Genomic DNA, 18991 nt, shown 5'->3' with positions numbered 1-18991 from the left:
CTAACATATTCCACAGCGCGGCACACAGATTGCCACCGGTATTCCATATGGGGCTCACAATCTAAGTACCTTTCATACTTACACGTTAGGGTCAAAGTCACGCAAAGCCAATTAACCTATCCTTGTCATTGGGAGACATCAACAAAAAAAAAATCCAGTTTTTGGCAGTGCCATCTTTGCCAGCCTTACATAACGGTATGGCGGGTGAGGGGGGCCAGAAATTAATAGGGTCGCTGGGTTGCCATGACTTGGCAAAACAGACTAATGATTACAAAACAAGACAAAGGCCATTAATCAAGCTGTGTACAGCCCCTGCCCGCCGGTCGAATTCATGTAGATAATTAGTCGCCATTGAAAGGGTTACTTGAGCATGGACTGTTCCATAACAAACACTCCAGACCTGGAGATATGGATGGGTTAAAGCCTCGTATTAACCCTTGCACTGACAGAGATGGTGTCCCTCCTTGAAGCGGGTGGATGGTTGTACGAGTGGCATGGTCTCTGTTATAGTACTGGAAGAGTCTGCACGGCTGGGAGCTTATGTTTTAACCCCTGCTTTGTCAGGGGGCAGCGTTGTATGCCCTGCTGCCTGGCAGTGGAAAGGTTAAGCCGGAGGGTGGCAGGTCTAGCTGGTTATGGGGTGGGGAGCTGTGGGAGGTACCGGCGGAGAGGCTGAGCTGTAGGATAAAGTTTCACTATATACCCGCTATGGCTGCAGAGAGAGGAGGCTGACACCACACGGCCAGCACACTCAGCCTGTCTCCACTTTGTCTGAAGGCTGCAGCATACCCCCAGAACCAGGTAAGGGTGGGCATGGGTACATGCGGCATGTGCTAGGAGTAGAATACAGTGAAAAGCCTGCCCATATTGTGCCCTGATCAGTATAATCAATGATATCATATACACAATAGTATGTGTGGGTCTGTATTAGGTGCACTGTGTACAGCAAGTATATATGGGCAGCACTGCTGAGCTGTATGATAAACCTTCACCTTATATACATCTGTGACATTGCAGGTCTCTATGGTATATGCTACATGCTCTTTTCTCCTGCATATAGTACATACATCATTGTTACTATAGTGTTTAAAAATAAGGGATGACAGTAGCATGCAGTATCTATCTATCTATCTATCTATCTATCTATCTATCTATCTATCTATCTATCTATCTATCTATCTATCGAGGATCATCTCCGTTATATAATGTTGGAGGTACATCTTCACCTAAGACATGGCATCCTATTGAAGAAAGATTACTGTATACTTCTACAAGGTTATGTACTTAGTTATACATATGACACTACTTGGGAAAACATTCTGGGAACTGTGCTAATATGTATGATGCAGATATACAGAACACTACAGTAGTGCATTATAGATTCATACCTTACCCTATACTGCTGTATATGATACAGAAGCACATGCAGGATATAATACTGACTGGTGTGAAACTGGACCTTATGCGATTTTGCACAGAGGATAATGGTACTTCCTGAGACTGGAGTTTATAGGAGAATGCAGGAACATACGAAATGGGATTACACGAAAAAAAACTAAACCAAGGAAGATTTTTTAAATACTGATACATCACAAAGGATAACAAAATACGCATGCTCGAAATACTGATACATGCAAGAGCGGACTACACGGAATATGACAGTGTGCGTATGAAATACACCCCAGCATACAAGATTGGGCTATATGGCATATGACTATGCGTGGGTATGAAATACTCTCCTGCATACAAGACTGGACTGCATGGAGTATAGAAATGCATGTGTATGATATACTACACTGGACTACATGGAATATAATAATGCTTGGGTATGAAATACTTTCCTGCTTACAAGACTGGACTAGATGGGATATGACAATGTGGGTGTATGAAACGCTCTTCTAAATAGTAGACGGGACTACATGGGATATTATAATGCATGGGTATGCAATACTTTTTTTCATATAAGACTGTATTACATGGTGTATGGCAATGCATGTGTATGTATACTCTCCTACACACTAGACTGAACTACATGGCATATGACAATGTGGGTGTATGAATTATGCCTACTTAAAAGATTCTATTACATGAGATAACACAATAGGCCTTATAAAACAATCATACATACAAGACTTGATTACATGGTCAGTGACATGCAAGATTGGACTGTAGATAACACAGTATGGACTGCATCCATAGACTACATAAACTGGAATGCATAAGATGGCCCTCTGCGTCTCTGTCACATACTTGTCCATGCCAGACTGGACTACGTGGGATCACACCGTGTGCGTATTTAGGAATTATACATGGAATACTGGACTACATGTGATAACACAAGAAATGTTCTACATACTACTGGCAGGAAGATTGGACTACAAGAAAGTACAAACTATACTAGTAATTTGTGTCATACTGGACTATGTACTATGTATTTACAGGATCTGCTGTAATGTGCCCGAGTGTCAACCTGGACTATGTGGGAGAACTAGAATGTACTGCACTGATCATGTAATAGGGGGCAATGAAAACTCCATGTGATTGCACATATTGACCACATAGACTGGAAAATATCACTGGGCACGTAGGACATCATCCCACCGGACTGAGGGAAGACATGACACTGACATACATGAACTTGGAGCATATCTGACAGAAATCTAATCCTAGAAATTCTGTAGTGAGGATCAAACAAAAATGATATCGCCACCCGCTGTGTTGTGGTTGCCATGTGACGCTGCGCGCAGTTAGTGTAGGGGCCCACTTAAAAGAGACCACCCTGTCGTGGTCCCATGCGTTTTCATCAAAACATATACAAAGTGCCTCGTGTGCATGTTTAGCGCAATATATCAGTGCATGGCAAGTGCAATCCAGATCGTTTTCTCTGCAATCTGACCAAAAGTAAAAATAAGCAATAGGGTGAAAGACTAAAAGATAAATCGTTTTTCTGTCTTGAAATTGATCATTTATCGTAAAATTGTAAACAATCATATAGTTAACTTCCACTTTCTGGCCTGTTCCTCAGATCGGTTCCTCAGCCTTGTTGGCAACATCTCCATTGAGTCCCTACAGAGTCTTTTTTGGCCCCCTATTCAGCCTGCGCATTTTTTCCATACCTTACTCATCATATTCCTCAGTTTACCTCTTACAAGAATCCATCAAATTAGTGTTTTTGTCCAGCACGGTTTAGAAAATGGAAGCGGCACTGTGATTGTTTTTTATGGCAAAAAGAGGACTTTGATTTTCTAAGAAGTTTTAATATGTATATCTCAGTGACCAATTTCTGCTGCCGGTCGGTTTATCGACATCCCAGCAGCAATCTGTCAGTTCCCCGACACTAAAACCACTAAACAGAGCTCAGATCAACTGCGTTATGTCCCAAATGCATAAGCGATGGCCTATACATGTTGCTAGGGAAATACTTGTTGTCATGATGATGTCACTGGTTTACCAGTGTCACATGTAGCAGGAGACACAAAAAGACTGATACTTGACAGAGCTGTACCTGTGGTCCTCACCAAAGGACTGAACCGGAAGGTGTTCATGTGGCTGCTACCCTCCAAGAGCTGTGTTGTAGAAGTTACCACTCTCTTGAAGATCTGCCCTTGGTCATTGGTGCAAAGGAGGGTACCAATGAGCCACTAGAATTGTCCATCTACATAGGCCGATGATCGGGGGAACCGTCGCACTTTCAAACTCTCATTTCTGGTCACTGTCCATGACATGTCTAGCAAGCAGCTGACATTGAACAGGTGCCCGTTGGTCTTTGATCGCATCTTCTCTGCGGCCGTAAAAATTATCAACATCCTCTTGTGTAATGAGAGATGTCCTGCCAACTATAGTCAAACTGTATGTGCCTGAACAATCGCACTACCAAGAATTGCTCCAATAGAGGTAAATGGGTACCAGTCGATCCAGTTTTGCAGAATGTAAGCAGACCCATTCACTTCAATGGGGCCAAAAAAGATGCGGACAGCACACCATAAGCTGTCCGCATCCATACTTCCGTTCCGTGGCATCTGCAAAAAAGATAGAACATGTCCTATTCTTATCCGCAATTGCAGACAAGAGTAGGCATTTCTATCATAGGGCTGGCTGTTCTGTTCCGCAAAATGTGGAACGCGCACGGCTAATAACCGTGTTTTGTGGATCTGCAATTTTCGGACTGCAAAAACAAATATGGTCGTCTGAATGAGCCCTGAAAGGTATCAGACCTGCAAGACTCGTATTTTGTTTCTCTTAGGCCTCATGCACACGACAGTGTTTTTTCACTGTCAGTGATTTGGCTTCAGTGGTCCGTGTCCGATTTTGCTTCAGTTCTGTTTCCTTGTGTCTTCCTTTTTTTTTGTCTGACAGAGAAAAAAAAGGAATGTTAATGAAAAGTGTAATTTTATTGCACCAAGGTCTTGTAGAAAAAAATGGACGCGGACACGGATGACATACCAGTTGTGCATCCGTTTTTTTTGACGGACCCATTGACTTGACTGGGTCCGTCCTCCGTTTTCCACTGACAAGAATAGAACAGGTTATATTTTTTGGACGGACTGGAATCACGGATCACGGACGCGGAGAAAAAACGGAGGACTATCAGTTTTTTATCACAGCCCCATAGAAATGAATAGGACCTCCGCTAAACTGTGAAAAATGACGGAACGGACGCGGATGCACACAGCGGTCGTGTGCAAGAGGCCTAAGGATCCGTTATTCCGTTTTTTGTTTCCGTTGTGTTTCCGTTTCTCTTCCGTTTTTCCGTATGGCATATGGCATACGTATGGCAACATTTTCAATAGATGGTTCCGCAAAAAACGGAATGGAAATGGAAGACCTACGGATGCATTTCCGTATGTGTTCCGTTTTTTTGCGGACCCATTGACTTGAATGGAGCCACGGAACGTGATTTGGTGGAAATAATAGGACATGTTCTATCTTTAAACGGAACGGAAAAACGGAAATACGGAAACGGAATGCATACGGAGTACATTCTGTTTTTTTTGCGGAACCATTGAAATGAATGGTTCCGTATACGGAACACAAAAAACGGCCAGTAAACGGGGAAAAAAAACGGTCGTGTGCAGGAGGCCTTAGGCCTCCTGCACACGACCGTTGTTTTATTCCGTGTCCGTTGTTCCGTTTTTCGTGATTTTCTGCGGACCCATTGACTTTCAATGGGTCCGTTGAAAACTCGGCTAATGCACCGTTTGTCATCCGTGGCCGTGATCCGTGGTTCCAGTCCGTCAAAAAAATATAACCTGTCCTATTTTTTTGACGGAAAATAGTTTGCGGACCCATTCAAGTCAATGGGACCGTGAAAAAACACAGAGGCACACAAGATTGTCATCCGCGTCGTTTTTTTTTCTTCTATCATTTGCATGGCAAACTTTTTTTTACTTTCCTTTATGTCTGGTGGTCCTCCAAAAATAAAGGAAGACACACGGAAACAAAAACGGAAACGGATCACGGAACAACGGAACCCCATTTTGCGGAACGGAACACAACAACGGTTGTGTGCATGAGGCCTTAATGAGAACACTAAACTGGCCTAACTAAAACATAGGATCAGTCACCCCACTGACAATCAATAAGCAACAGAGTTACATAAGATATATGTGCTGGGTCAGCACACAGGAGACCCTTATGGCAATTACAACATCTACTTCACTGTCTGTGTGTTTACATGGCTGTCGGTTTCCAGGTTATTTGTAAAATGGCTGCCGGTCTGTAGGTGATGTTGTCGTGTTGTTAATAAAGTTAACTGTAAACAAAGAAATGACACAAACATCACATACAGAGGAGACAGAGAGAACGATATCAGATCTGCTTCTACACAGACACTGACCCAACCAATTTCTTACTTACATTGTATTCTTTTGTGGTGATGGATGCAAAGTCTTGAGATATTGTGCCAAAGTAAACCTTCAAGGTGCCCATACGCATGAGCCGAACAAGTCGATTTTTGTAGGACAGGATGACTCTTCCCAACAGATAATGTAGATGCTATAAAAGAATATAGGAGAGCCGCATATGTGGAATAACCGGTGGATTCTCAGTGGTAGGAGAGCCTCTCGCCAAATACCGTTTGGCTTGGTGCATAACTACCGCACTCGCTTGTAATGACCACAGTATTTGCTGCTGCACACTCTCCCACCGGCACAGGTAATTCCAGTATACACAGAGAATTTGAAATTAAAAAAGCCGTGGCGGCCCTTGCTCCCATCACCCAATTCAGATCACATGCATGCTTGGCCGAACTTGCATGTATATAAGGGATTCGTGAAGAATAGTGTTCAGCTGACCACCGTTAAAGGTGCATGGGCACCTACCTATAATGATGCTTGTGTTTCTTTACAGCAGAGAGCAATGACCGTGAAAGGTCTTGCCGTTCATAACTTCCATTTAGGAATGGGAATAAAGAGCATCGACTGGTTTCTTCAGGGATTTTCAGATGCTGGTGGCTGCGATCATGAGAGTGTTTGAGTGTTGTTGATCTTCTGTACGTGGCTCAAGGTGGTTTTGGTTTCTCTAGGAGTAAGTTGCATTGAGATTCCTTTTAATCTGTTTTTTCCAGTGTTGGACATGGTTTAAAAGAATTTGCATTGTACAATTATTTACAGATGCCTTTCAACTGACTGTATAGAAATATTAGTAACCCATGTGTTGTACTGGGCACACTGACAGTCAAATAGCAGGGTGATAGTCTACAGACTTTTTAGTTTATTTTTTTGGTGGTAATGGAGCCCGTTTGGTCGGTGATTTGCAGATCCATTGTTTGGATGTAAGCTAATATAGTGGAACTACAATGGCTCCTTCTCATTCAAGTGAATGAAGCGGAGGAGTTGAAATTTCACTGCTGGCCGTGGACATCAATATTGGAAACCGGACAATCCCTTTAAGGCCCATGTACACATTAGTCAACGGCGGGTTTGGCCAACAGTCTAATGTGTATGGGGAGCTCCTGACTCTTCCCCGACAGATGGCGTCGGGGGAGAGAGGTATTAGACAAAATAAATATTTTAACCTGATGCTTTTGGTCTCCTGGGAGATACGTTGCGGCAGAAGTGTTTGGCAGCAGATTTCTCTGCTCTTCCCATCAAATACACCTTCATGTTTGGCCGAGCCAACAGCATATGTGCATGAAGGAGTTGAGAGACATAGCTGTCAGCTGAACGACAGCTATTGAATGTGTATGGCCGCCTTTGAACGAGTTGTATGGCCTCTTTCATTGGTCTGTTTTTGATAAAGAAGAGGTTTTAACCACTTGTGAAGGTGAATCTTGGAAGGAGCTGAACTGTGTCCTGCATACTTTAGACTTGAATTGTACCATGTAAGGCTACTTTCACACTAGCGTTTTTGCTGGATCCGGCAGGTTTCAGCAAAAACGCTACCGTTACAGAAAATACAACCATCTGCATTCGTTCAGAACGGATCCGGTTGTATTATCTGTAACATAGCCAAGACGAATCCGTCATGAACTCCATTAAAAGTCAATGGGTGACGGATCCGTTTTCTATTGTGCCAGATTGTGTCAGAGAAAACTGATCCGTCCCCATTGACTTGCATTGTGGGTCATGATGGATCCGTTTTGCTCCGCATCCCAGGACGCAGCATGCCGCTGTTTGCTCTCCGGTATGAGAACGGAACGGAATGCATTTTGGAGCATTCCGTTCTGTTCAGTTATGTTTTTGTCCCCATTGACAATGAATGGGGACAAAACGGAAGCGTTTTTTTCCCCTCAGTATTGAGACCCTATGACGGATCTCAATACCGGAAAATATTGACGCTAGTGTGAAAGTAGCCTAAATGATCTTGTGTATGACTTGAAGTCCACAATCAGGTGGAGGCATTACAAGAATGCCCCATTGTAACGTAGGAATGGAGCACTTCCTTAGCCTGACTACCTCCATATGATTCCGTTTTTCTCTATCCCTTCTATAATCCACTTTTATCAACTTAATCTCACCTTTGAGCAGTGTGCCCCACATTAACTTTGAAAGGGAGAGAAACCTGAAGTTTATCAAGTTCAAAATCAAGGGAACTGAGTCACATACAGTAGATAGGAAGGTGAGCAGGGACTTATGGTAATTATATAAATGTCGATCAATATAATGAGAAAAATGACAGGTGAATGCCTGGAACTAGTTGGAAGGTTTATGGGAAGGGGTGGTTGTTTCACAAGGTTATTGAGAAGTGGTGAAAGAGTGGAAAACATGGTCTTCTCTTCTTCAAAGCTGCTTTCCTATACACTTCTCGTGTTGTATTGTTGGTTTTCATTTCCTACATTTACATACATAATAAATACATAGAATACCCTGTGTGTCCAACCGTTGACCTGACACTGGCGGAATGTGACCTGTAAAGAAGTCTTGGGCAGCATTTTTATGGAGTCTTATTTCTGATTGACTTTAAATACAGTTTTTAAATGCATTGCAATAGAAAAAGTTCCAGGAAGACCCCTCCCCTGGTTGTTAAAACAAGGGGTCGTGCCATGCATATGTGTTAGGCCTCATGCACACAACAGTATTTTTTTGCAGTCCGCAAAAAGCTGTTCCGTTGTTCCGTGATCCGTTTCCGTTTTTGTTTCCGTGTGTCTTCCTTGATTTTTGGAGGATCACCAGACATGAAAAGTGAAAAAAAAAAAATCTAAGTCAAGTTTGCCTTGCAAATGATAGGAAAAAAACGGACGCGCGGACGCGGATGACAATCTTGTGTGCCTCCGTGTTTTTTCACGGACCCATTGACTTGAATGGATCCGCGAACCGTTGTCTGTGAAAAAAATAGGACAGGTCATATTTTTTGGAGGAACTGGAAACACGGATCACGGACGCGGATGACAAACGGTGGGTCCGCAGAAAATCACGGAAAACGGAACAACGGACACGGAACACAACAACGGTCGTGTGCATGAGGCCTTAGGTGTATGTATGGGTGAGTTAGTGTTGTATTTTATAAGCTTCTTGCCATTGACTAGTTAAAAGGGCACTATTTATATACTGTAGCACAAGGAACTTTGCCCTCATCATAAAGTCCAGAGAGGGTGGGTGGAAAAGGGACTTACACTGTAAAATGGGAGAGCGGGAAGATCCACTAGGCACAGAAGATCTGAACCTTCTCACTGGGTGTTGGTTTGCGTATCCTTTTACATATGTTACTTTTGTCATTGACTTATTTGTTTTATCACCAGTAGGTTCTTAGGGATATGTTTTCTGTGGAAGGAATAAAAGCACAGTGCTTTTTAGATCTTAATTATTAAGGAAAAGTGGCATCTACATGTTCTTGCTTCCCCATTCTTTACCCCCATACACAGTAAAACAACAGGTTCAGGTTAGGCTTCATTCACACGTCCGTGGTGTGTTGCGGACCCGCAAATTGCGGGTCCGCAACACACCAGCCCGTCACCCCCATAGAAATGCCTATTCTTGTCCGCAAGCTGCGGACAAAAATAGGACATGCTCTATCTTTTTGCGGAGCTGCGGACCCAAAATCGGGGCCGCGCTCCGCAATTGCGGCTGCAGACAGCACACTGTGTGCTGTCCGCATCCATTCTGTCCCCATAGAGAATGAATGGGTCCGCACCCGTTCCGCAAAATTGCGGAACGGATGCGGACACATTTTGCGGACGTGTGAATGGAGCCTTAGGAAGCTGATTCCAGCTTTCATTACAACTAATTAATATAATAATTACATTTATTTAATTTAAATTCCTGGTAATCTGACATTGGTCAAAATAGACTCAATGTCGCATTGTCCGTCAGGCTCAGGGACGGACTGGGAACTTAAAGTGGTCCTGGAAAAATATCTAAAAGTGGTGGGGCCCATGTCGTATTGAAAGAAGGCGTGACAACACAAGTACCGGTAGGTGGTGCAGCAGTACCATAGTGCAGCACAATATACTGCCACAGTAGAGCCAAATACCACAATGCAGCATAAAATACTGCCACAGTAGAACCAAATACCACAATGCAGCATAAAATACTGCTGCCCGTGTCGCAGTATTCAACTGAATCACTGTCTTTAAGATAGTAATACAGTTGAATTCAAGAGGGCACCTGTAGATGCCGGCCAGTGGCATAAGTATCTGGTGCTTCTAATATTAATTAATGCTGAGAGCATCAGATTTTTATGTACCCAACCAGCATCCGTAAGAGGGATTGGCGGCCCCCTGAACATCAGCCCACCAGGAAATTTCCTTGTAGGATGTATGGTCAGGTTTCCTGAACTATCTTCCCTCCACCACTCACTGTAAAGCCTCACGGAAAGATGGGTGAAACAGAGCAGGCCAAATGAGAAAGATGGAATCTTTTTTCACTTGTAAAAGACTGATCATAAGGTGACCATACACATTACATAGAAGATGGTTGATCAATCATCTGGTGAATAATTGTTTCACAGACACGGCCATACGCATTTTAGTCCATATTGGCCTTTACAGTTGTTAAAACTGCCCATACACGTTCAATAAAAACCGGAAGATGTACGAAATATCTTTTTAGGAATGCTCTTTCAAATAAAGATCTTTTTTTTTTTTTTTTTTTTTTATGAAATGTCCAACTATTGTATAAAAATATTAACCACCACCGACTTCTTTTTGAACTACAATGGTCTATCATTGGCTAAAAGAATAATTTGTTGTTACATTTCAGCCAACAAATGTTCGTTTTGGTTGAAATCCTCCATATTGATCAACTTTAGACTAATGTGTATGGCCACCTTTACAGTGCCCACTATGGCTTTTCAGTAGGGGACATCAGACGTCAACTGCAGGACATGATATTGTACCTTCTCTGGTCCTTTCTACTCATCTTCAGGCACTGAACTTGAGGTCTAATTCTCACCATTGTTGTGCTGATGGTCCGACATCTGACACCTTGCGGTTGTCCCAATCCAGCTCAAGTGTCAGGATTTCACTATGGATGGATAGCTGCATAGACTGAAGGATAGGATCTCTGTATCAATTGATAAACCTATAGACATACATTTATGGCATGGTCATTGGTTGGCTATTCACATGATGCTTTTTACCAGTGCCATCACATTACCATCCATGGTGCCCAGTGTTTGTGCTGTTTATTAAGAAGCTTGGCAAAGTAGGTCTGCACATAGAGCGAGGGACAGAACTTTCCCTGGAAGTGCTTGTCAGAAAGTTTGAGTACCACTTGTGTATGATACAGAATATAGACCTAAAATCTTGTTTTTTCTGACCCAATCTACTTGATATGTGTAATTTTTGACAAAAATAGACCTATGTGTGGGCAACATGTTTTTCTAATGGCTGCTGCTCCTATGTAATAATGGCTGATCACAGCAACCAATTCATCTTAAAGTGGACAGCCACTAAAGGAAGCCTGAGCCTTAAAGGGATCTTGAGTTGGGTCCCATTTGTGGAGACATGAGAGCTAACAACCCCAGCAGCTCCCTGAGTATTATTGCTACAGCACTCAGTATACAGAAGCACACTTTCAGCCTTGACTAGACATAGTCAAGTGCATAGTCAATGAAGCCATGGTATTGTATAGTCCTTTTACACAGCACTTGAACATTGCTGGCTGTTTCTCTTTTTGCCTATTATACCATTTGATTGTGCTGTTCCCTTGTTGCTGCACACTCTTGGCACAGCTAATAGTGGTGTGACTATGAGAAGCTATATGTTGTGCAATAACTTTAGGTCATTGTGGTTTTCAGTGTAAAGTATGGGGGCATGCAGACGTGTGACTGGTAATTAAAGGGGTAATCCCATGAGTAAACAGAAAACCAGACATCATGACAATCTCTTTCTAACAAAGCTAGAACCAGCCCTGTACCTCACATGGACCCAGAGATCTCCCCATTCATTGCTCTGCTAGATTTATATCAGGGGGAGTGTCTTTTCTACTGCAGCTCAGGGGGCGTGTCCATGCTCTCCCTATCACAGCTCAGGAAGCAGTTGAAACTGAGCATGTGCGGCCATCTCGGTGAGCAGGACAAATAAATAAGAAAGAGAGCAGGTGGCGCTATACAGATACATCTTATTGAATAACTCAGTGGCTATACAACATTTTTAATTACATGCAATTACAAAAGTATACAGATCCAGGTGCTGGTCTGAAAACTGTAGAATATTTTTCCTGGGACAACTCCTTTTAAAGGGGTTGTCCGGGTTCAGAGCTAAACCCGGACATACCCATATTTTCACCCAGACAGCCCCCCTAATGTTAGCATCAGAGCATCTCATGCTCCGATGCGCTCCCTTGCCCTGCGCTAGATCGCGCAGGGCACGGGCTCTTTTCTTTACAATAACACACTGCCGGGCGGAAGCTTCCGCCCGGCAGTGTGTTCGGTGACGTCACCTGCTCAGATTGGCGTGCTTTAGCGCTGCCCTAACCATTTTACTGCCATCAGTGCCGGTGACGTCCCCGGGCTTCCTGGCAGCCCCATGGAGAGACCATTTCGTCCCCAGAACTCCTGAAAATGCCTTTGCGTTTTAGCATGAACTGCTCCGATGCTCAAGTCAGGGGGTCTAACGGGGTGAAAATGGAGGTATGTCTGGGTTCAGCTCTGAACCTGGACAACCCCTTTAAAAGTGTTCTCCATTTTAGGTAAACCATTGTGATATACCCCATTAGGGATTTGGATTTAACTGAGGGAGTTATTCTGTTCAGGATCCTCACCTCTTGACCAGTTTCAGAGCCTGCATTACGCAGACAACCCACTACTCTCAGCGGGCACCGTGCAATGCTTAGTTTCCCAAGTGATGGGATTACAAATATATTCAACATTTACTGTCCGGTTTCCCCACAGATTACTGCTGATCACTGGTAGAGATTGCCCAAAGAGGAGAACCTTTTTAATACTTCACCATGCACGGCTCCCATGTATATCACATGGTTAGTCCCTGGGTGCTGACACAACAGGTACAGGTTTCCTTATGGAGCAATACTGTCTGTTGTTTTCTTGAACTTTAGACATTTCTGTATATGGCTGGTATAACAAAGTTTTCATCTGTCACTTTGGGACTGTCTCTAGTTTTAAATTGAAGCCATCACCCCAATGCAAAATGTGTAACGGGGCCCCCCACCTGCTATGTGCCTTCATTATGCTTCTTATGGGCCCAGAAGATACCCATATACGTAATAACAGGACTGGAAAATACCTTTGTTATGGGAAAACTCCAGATTTATACAACAGATTTATGACATTCCACAGCTCAGAAGGATCATGTGACATAAGGAACTGGAGTCACGGGCTGCATCACATGTTCACCTTCAGAGCTGCTGTTTTCAGGACTGTAGGGGAGGAGGGTTATTTAAAGAGAACCTGTGGCTATGAAATGCAGTGTAGCACAGAAGGAGCTGAGCAGATTAATATATTGTTTAAACTTAATGGGGGAGAGTTATCAAAACTGGTGCACAGAAAAACCCATAGCAACCAATCAGTGCGAGTCTTTCATTTTTCAAAACAGCTCTGAAAAATGAAAGGTGATATGTGATTGGTTGCAATTGGCAACATAGCCTGTTTTCCTTTACACTGGTTTTGATAAATCTCCCGTAATAAATCTCTTTCTGAGCACAGTAGCCAAGTGGGCAGTCTTATCCGGTATTTAAATGTGTAAATGATATGTTTTACTGAATCTTTTCGCATAAAACAATACATCAATTTGCTCAGCTCCTCCTGCTCTATAAGGCCTCATGCACACGACCGTATGTATTTTGCGGTCCGCAAAAAATACGGATGACGTCCATGTGCATTCCGTATTTTGCGGAACGGAGCAGCTGGCCCCTTGATAGAACAGTGCTATCCTTGTCCGTAATGCGGACAATAATAGGACATGTTATATTTTTTTGTGGAACGGAAATACGGACATACGGAAACAGAATGCACACGGAGTAACTTCATTTTTTTTGCGGACCCATTGAAATGAATGGTTCCGTATACGGTCCGCAAAAAAAAGGGAACTGACACGGAAAGAATATACGTTCGTGTGCATGAGCCCTAACACGCTGCCTGCATATTGGGCGTTTCCTAGACAGAATACAATAGGATCCACTACTCCTCTAAGAGCAGTGCAATGTAAGTAAAAAACTATGTTCCCATCTCATTCACTGACAGCTAACAAATATTTTGAAAATGGTAAGTAATTTAACCCTTTCAGGACCTTGCAATTTTACATTTTTTCTTTTTCATTTTTACTCATTATACTCTCTGCCTTCTGGAAGCCGTAATTTTTTTTTCTTTTTCCGTTTACATAGATTTATAAGGGCTTGTTTTTTGTGGGACAACTTGTACTTTCTATTGACATTTAATATTGCTTACGATGTAGTGGGAAGCTGGAAATAATTCCAAATGAGTTGGAATTGAAAAAAAAAAAAAGCATTACTGACACAGTTTTAATGGTGTCATTTCTATGGCATTCCCTACGCGGTAAAACTGACCTATTACCATCATTCTCCTGGTCGGTAGGATTACAGCAATACCAATGTTCATAGTTTTTGTGTTTTGATACTTAAAAAAATAAAATCTTTGAAAAAACTGATATATTCTGACACCTGTAACCTTTTTATAGTTATGTCTAGAGAGCTGTCTGGACTAATTTTTTTTGTGTGGCGGTCTGTAGTTTTTATTGTTATAATTTAGGGTGTATTTTTTATTTTTTTTCTGCTCGCCATGCAAGATTCCGGTAAATACATTTATATGTTAATAGTAAGAGTGCTTGGCAATACCTATGACCTTTATTTTATTTTTTTACAGTTTACTTTTATTTTTCATATATTTGAAATGTTTGATATTTTTAAAAAGATGTTCCTTTTTTTTTTTCTTACTCCTAGGGTACTTGAACATGCGATCATCTGATCGCTGCTCCTATAGACTGCAATGAATTACTGTTGCAGCTATGGGAGTTTCATTATGAGAACATCACTCTGTTAGGCCTCTTTCACACGGGCGTTGCGGGAAAACGTGCGGGTGCATTACGGGAACACCCGCGATTTTTCTGCGCGAGTGCAAAACATTGTAATGCGTTTTGCACTCGCGTGAGAAAAATCGTGCATGTTTGGTACCCAAACCCGAACTTCTTCACAGAAGTTCGGGCTTGGGATCGGTGTTCTTATAACCTAGTTATAAGGGAAAATAATAGCATTCTGAATACAGACTGCATAGTAAACTAGCGCTGGAGGGGTTAAAAAATAAATAAATAATAATTTAACTCACCTTAGTCCACTTGATCGCGGCCCGGCATCTCCTTCTGTCTCCTTTGTTGAATAGGACCTGCGGTGAGCATTTATTACAGGAACAGGACCTTTGATGACGTCACTCCGGTCATCACATGGTACGTCACCATGGTAAAAGATCATGTGACGTACCATGTGATGACCAGAGTGACGTCATCAAAGGTCCTGTTCCTATAATTAATGCTCACCACAGGTCCTATTCAACAAAGGAGACAGAAGGAGATGCCAGGCTACGCGATCAAGTGGACTAAGGTGAGTTAAATTATTTTTTATTTATTTTTAACCCCTCCAGCGCTGTTTTACTATGCATTCTGTATTCAGAATGCTATTATTTTCCCTTATAACCATGTTATAAGGGAAAATAATAATGATCGGGTCTCCATCCCGATCGTCTCCTAGAAACCGTGCGTGAAAATCGCACCGCATCCGCACTTGCTTGCGGATGCTTGCGATTTTTCACGCAACCCCATTCACTTCTATGGGGCCTGCGTTGTGTGAAAAACGCAGAATATAGAGCATGCTGCGATTTTCACGCAACGCATAAGTGATGCGTGAAAATCACCGCTAATGTGAACAGCCCTATAGAAATGAATGGGTCGGGACTCAGTGCGGGTGCAATGCATTCACCTCACGCATCGCATCCGCGCGGAATACTCGCCCGTGTGAAAGGGGCCTTAGGCATGGTAGCCTGTAGATGGCTTGATGCTACCACCGCAAATGAATGGCACCCCCAATCTTAGCACGGGGAGCTATTCGGTCCCCTGGAGTGCAGAATGCACAATTGACCACAACATCTGAGGGGTTAAATATTTGTGATTGGCATTATCTCCCATCACAGACATTAGCTTCAGGTGTGTGCTGTGTAAAACAGCAGGCACCTGACGACTATGACAAAAGCTGAACGGGCACTGTGTTTTAAGTAAGGGGGAAGCAGTTGATGCACATGACCGTGGTTTGGGTCCACATCTGATCTGCATTTTTTGCAGGTCAGATGTGGATCCATTCAATTCAATGGGGCTGCATAAGACGCGGACAGCAATTTGTGTGCTGTCCGCATCCGCATGTACGTTCTGTGCCTCCTTATTATAGAACTTTTCCAATTCTTGTCCGCATTACAGACAATGATAGGACTGTTCTATTAGGGGCTTGCCGGTATCCATGCTTTGCGGATCTGGAATTTGGGGACCCCAAAATGGCCAATGATCATGTGCATGAGCCCTAATATTTATGCTAATTTAATATATATAAATACATGTATGTGTGTATATATACACATATATATACACATACATACAATGTACCACTGCTAAGGCAATGGTTCCCCTGCAAGTGGGTTTTACGTGCAATTTTGAATGTATGAAACAAGATAAAAAAAATGAGATTTATTATGTAATATTCTGTAAAAGCTGTCAACAGTTAACAGACCGTAGCAACCAGTTCCTAGGTGGGCTGTTGTCACCCTCCCCATAGGATGTGGTTAGAACATTCAGTGTAGAGACAGTGGACAGTCTCTGCAGTGTAGTGTGTGCTGAGGCAGCATAGCACAGCCCTGGGGGAAAGCCAGCCAGAGAAAGCTTATACATCAGCTAAAGTGGAGAGAAAAGAACTTATATATTCAAAAAGCTTACTAGTGTCAAGAGGTGGTGCGAGTAGAAACCCTGTGGAGATAAACTGCTTAACAAGAATCTTCTAGACTTCATAGCACAACATTGTCCAGAAAGAGAAAGGATTCTGGCAAGCCTAAAAGGCAGAATGCCCACAATACTACATCCGACAGTGGAAACCTGCAGTAACTTTAGCTGTGATTACAGCAGCCTATAAAAAAAAGGTGAAGAGCTTAGTCTGATGTTGGTTGGGGGCCGCCCTGTGGTTGCATGGTGAGAAGTGTTGCACCCCTATTTTTGAATGTTTATTCAAAAGTCAGCTAGAGAAGTGTAGTGTGAGGAGAATTGCTTTAAGAAGACATCTTGACCTATTAACTGACCAAAATGATGCACAAAGTACTCATAATATCACATCTTTGTTGGGTAATCTGAATAAAACAAACTGTACAAAAACACATAAAAGCAGATGCACACCTATGACCCTGCGGTCTAGTAAGGTGGGACCACCCTCTATGTTAAAAAGTCAGCAAAGTCTAACAGTGGACAATAACCTACAACTTGCGTGACATGACTCTAACCAAGTCCTCAGGCACAAAATAACAGTATAGCACTAAGTCAATATACATGAGGCATAGGTGCAAAATGAGTGCAGAGGTGTATCGACCAAACAAGGTGCCCCGGAGTCATGTGTATGTTAATAATAGGATCTGTTCTGAACTATGGAGTTTGTTTCTTTCTGCTGTTAACAGATTGGTGACTTGAATGAACTCCTTCCTGATGCAGCCATTTTCAGTTGTTTTTTGTTGTTGTTTTTTCCATTTCCTTTTTTTTTTTACCTTGTACCTTCCAAGAGCCATTACCATAAATGTTTTCGTTCACATATGAGGGCTTATTTTTATATGGGACAAGTTGTACTTGGCACCATTTAATATTCAATATGATGTAGTGGGAAGCTGGAACCAGAAATAAATAGGGTGAAATTTAAAAAAAACTAAACGGTTCAGCTGTTTATGGGTTTCATTGTTACAGCATTCACTGTGTGGTAAAATCGCCATTTTAACGTTATTCTGCGGGTCAGTACATTACAGTGATACCAAATTTATATAGTTTTCTTATGTTTTAATATGTAAAAAAAAGTCTTTGTATTGCCACATTCTGACACTCACTAGTTTTTAGTTTTTTTTATTTCTGTCTACTGAGCTGTTTTTTGCACAGCAATCTGTATTTGTTATTGATACCATTTGGGGTGTATATGACTTTTTGAACACACTTTTTATTCCATATTTTGGGGGAGAGGCGAAGCGACCAAACATGCTGATTAGGCAATTTTTTTTTCCTTTTTACGTTTTGCCATACAAGATAAATACTTTTACATTTTAATAGTGCAGAGATTTTTGGGCACGGGATACAAATTATGTTTATTTTTTTATTGTTTATTTTTATCAGTAAATTGGGGAAAGAGGGGTGATTTGAATTTTTAGTTCTTTTTGTTCTATTATTTTTTGTTCTCTACTACTATAGGCTGCAATGGTTTAACTTTGCAGTCTATGGTAAAACTGCTGTGTTCTAGGAACTAAACTAAGGGTTCCTGAATCCTAGCGAAAACAAAACCGGATCCGTCGCCCATTGACTTTCAATGTTTTGTTCCGTTTTGATTTAATACAACCGGATGCAGCCGAAAAAGATGCATCCGGATGTATTGAATGTCATGGATCCATTTCATTCCAGATCTCAAAACCGGAATTAACAACGCAGATGTGAAAATAGCCTAAGAGTACTTTCACACTAGCCTTTAAGTTTTCCGGTATTGAGTTCCGTCAAAGTTTTGTCCTAATGCATTCTGAATGAAAAGCAATCTGTTCAGTATGCATTAGAATGTCTTCCGTTCTGTCCATTTTATGATATTTGGCCGGAGAAAATACTGCAGCATGCTGTGGTATTTCTCCGGCCAAAATTCCGGAACACTTGCCGGATCCGGGATTAATTTCCATTGAAATGTATTAATGCCGGATCCGGTACCAAGAAAATTGCTGCATTGACGGATCCTTTAAAAATGTGAAAAAAATAAATACCGGATCTGTTTTTCCAGATGACATCGGAGAGACGGATCCGGTATTTCAATGCATTTGTCAGATGGATCCGGATCTGGCAGGCAGTTTTGGCAACAGAACTGCCTGCCGGAATCCAACA

At 42.2% G+C, this 18991-nt stretch overlaps 1 protein-coding gene across 1 annotated transcript in view; it reads left to right on the top strand.

The window, feature by feature from the left end:
• Window positions 1-664: 664 nt before the first annotated feature.
• RARA (retinoic acid receptor alpha) overlaps window positions 665-18991 on the top strand; it is a 127699-nt gene continuing 109372 nt past the window's right edge. The window contains exon 1 of the mRNA XM_040434576.1: window positions 665-801. The gene's annotated coding sequence lies outside the window, so the exon portion shown is untranslated. The remainder of the gene's footprint in view (window positions 802-18991) is intronic.

The sequence above is a fragment of the Bufo bufo genome, chromosome 6 (assembly GCF_905171765.1).
Source record: "Bufo bufo chromosome 6, aBufBuf1.1, whole genome shotgun sequence".
Classification (NCBI taxonomy): domain Eukaryota; kingdom Metazoa; phylum Chordata; class Amphibia; order Anura; family Bufonidae; genus Bufo; species Bufo bufo.
Note: the sequence above shows the minus strand (reverse complement) of the source record. Positions and strands in the feature narration are given on the sequence as shown.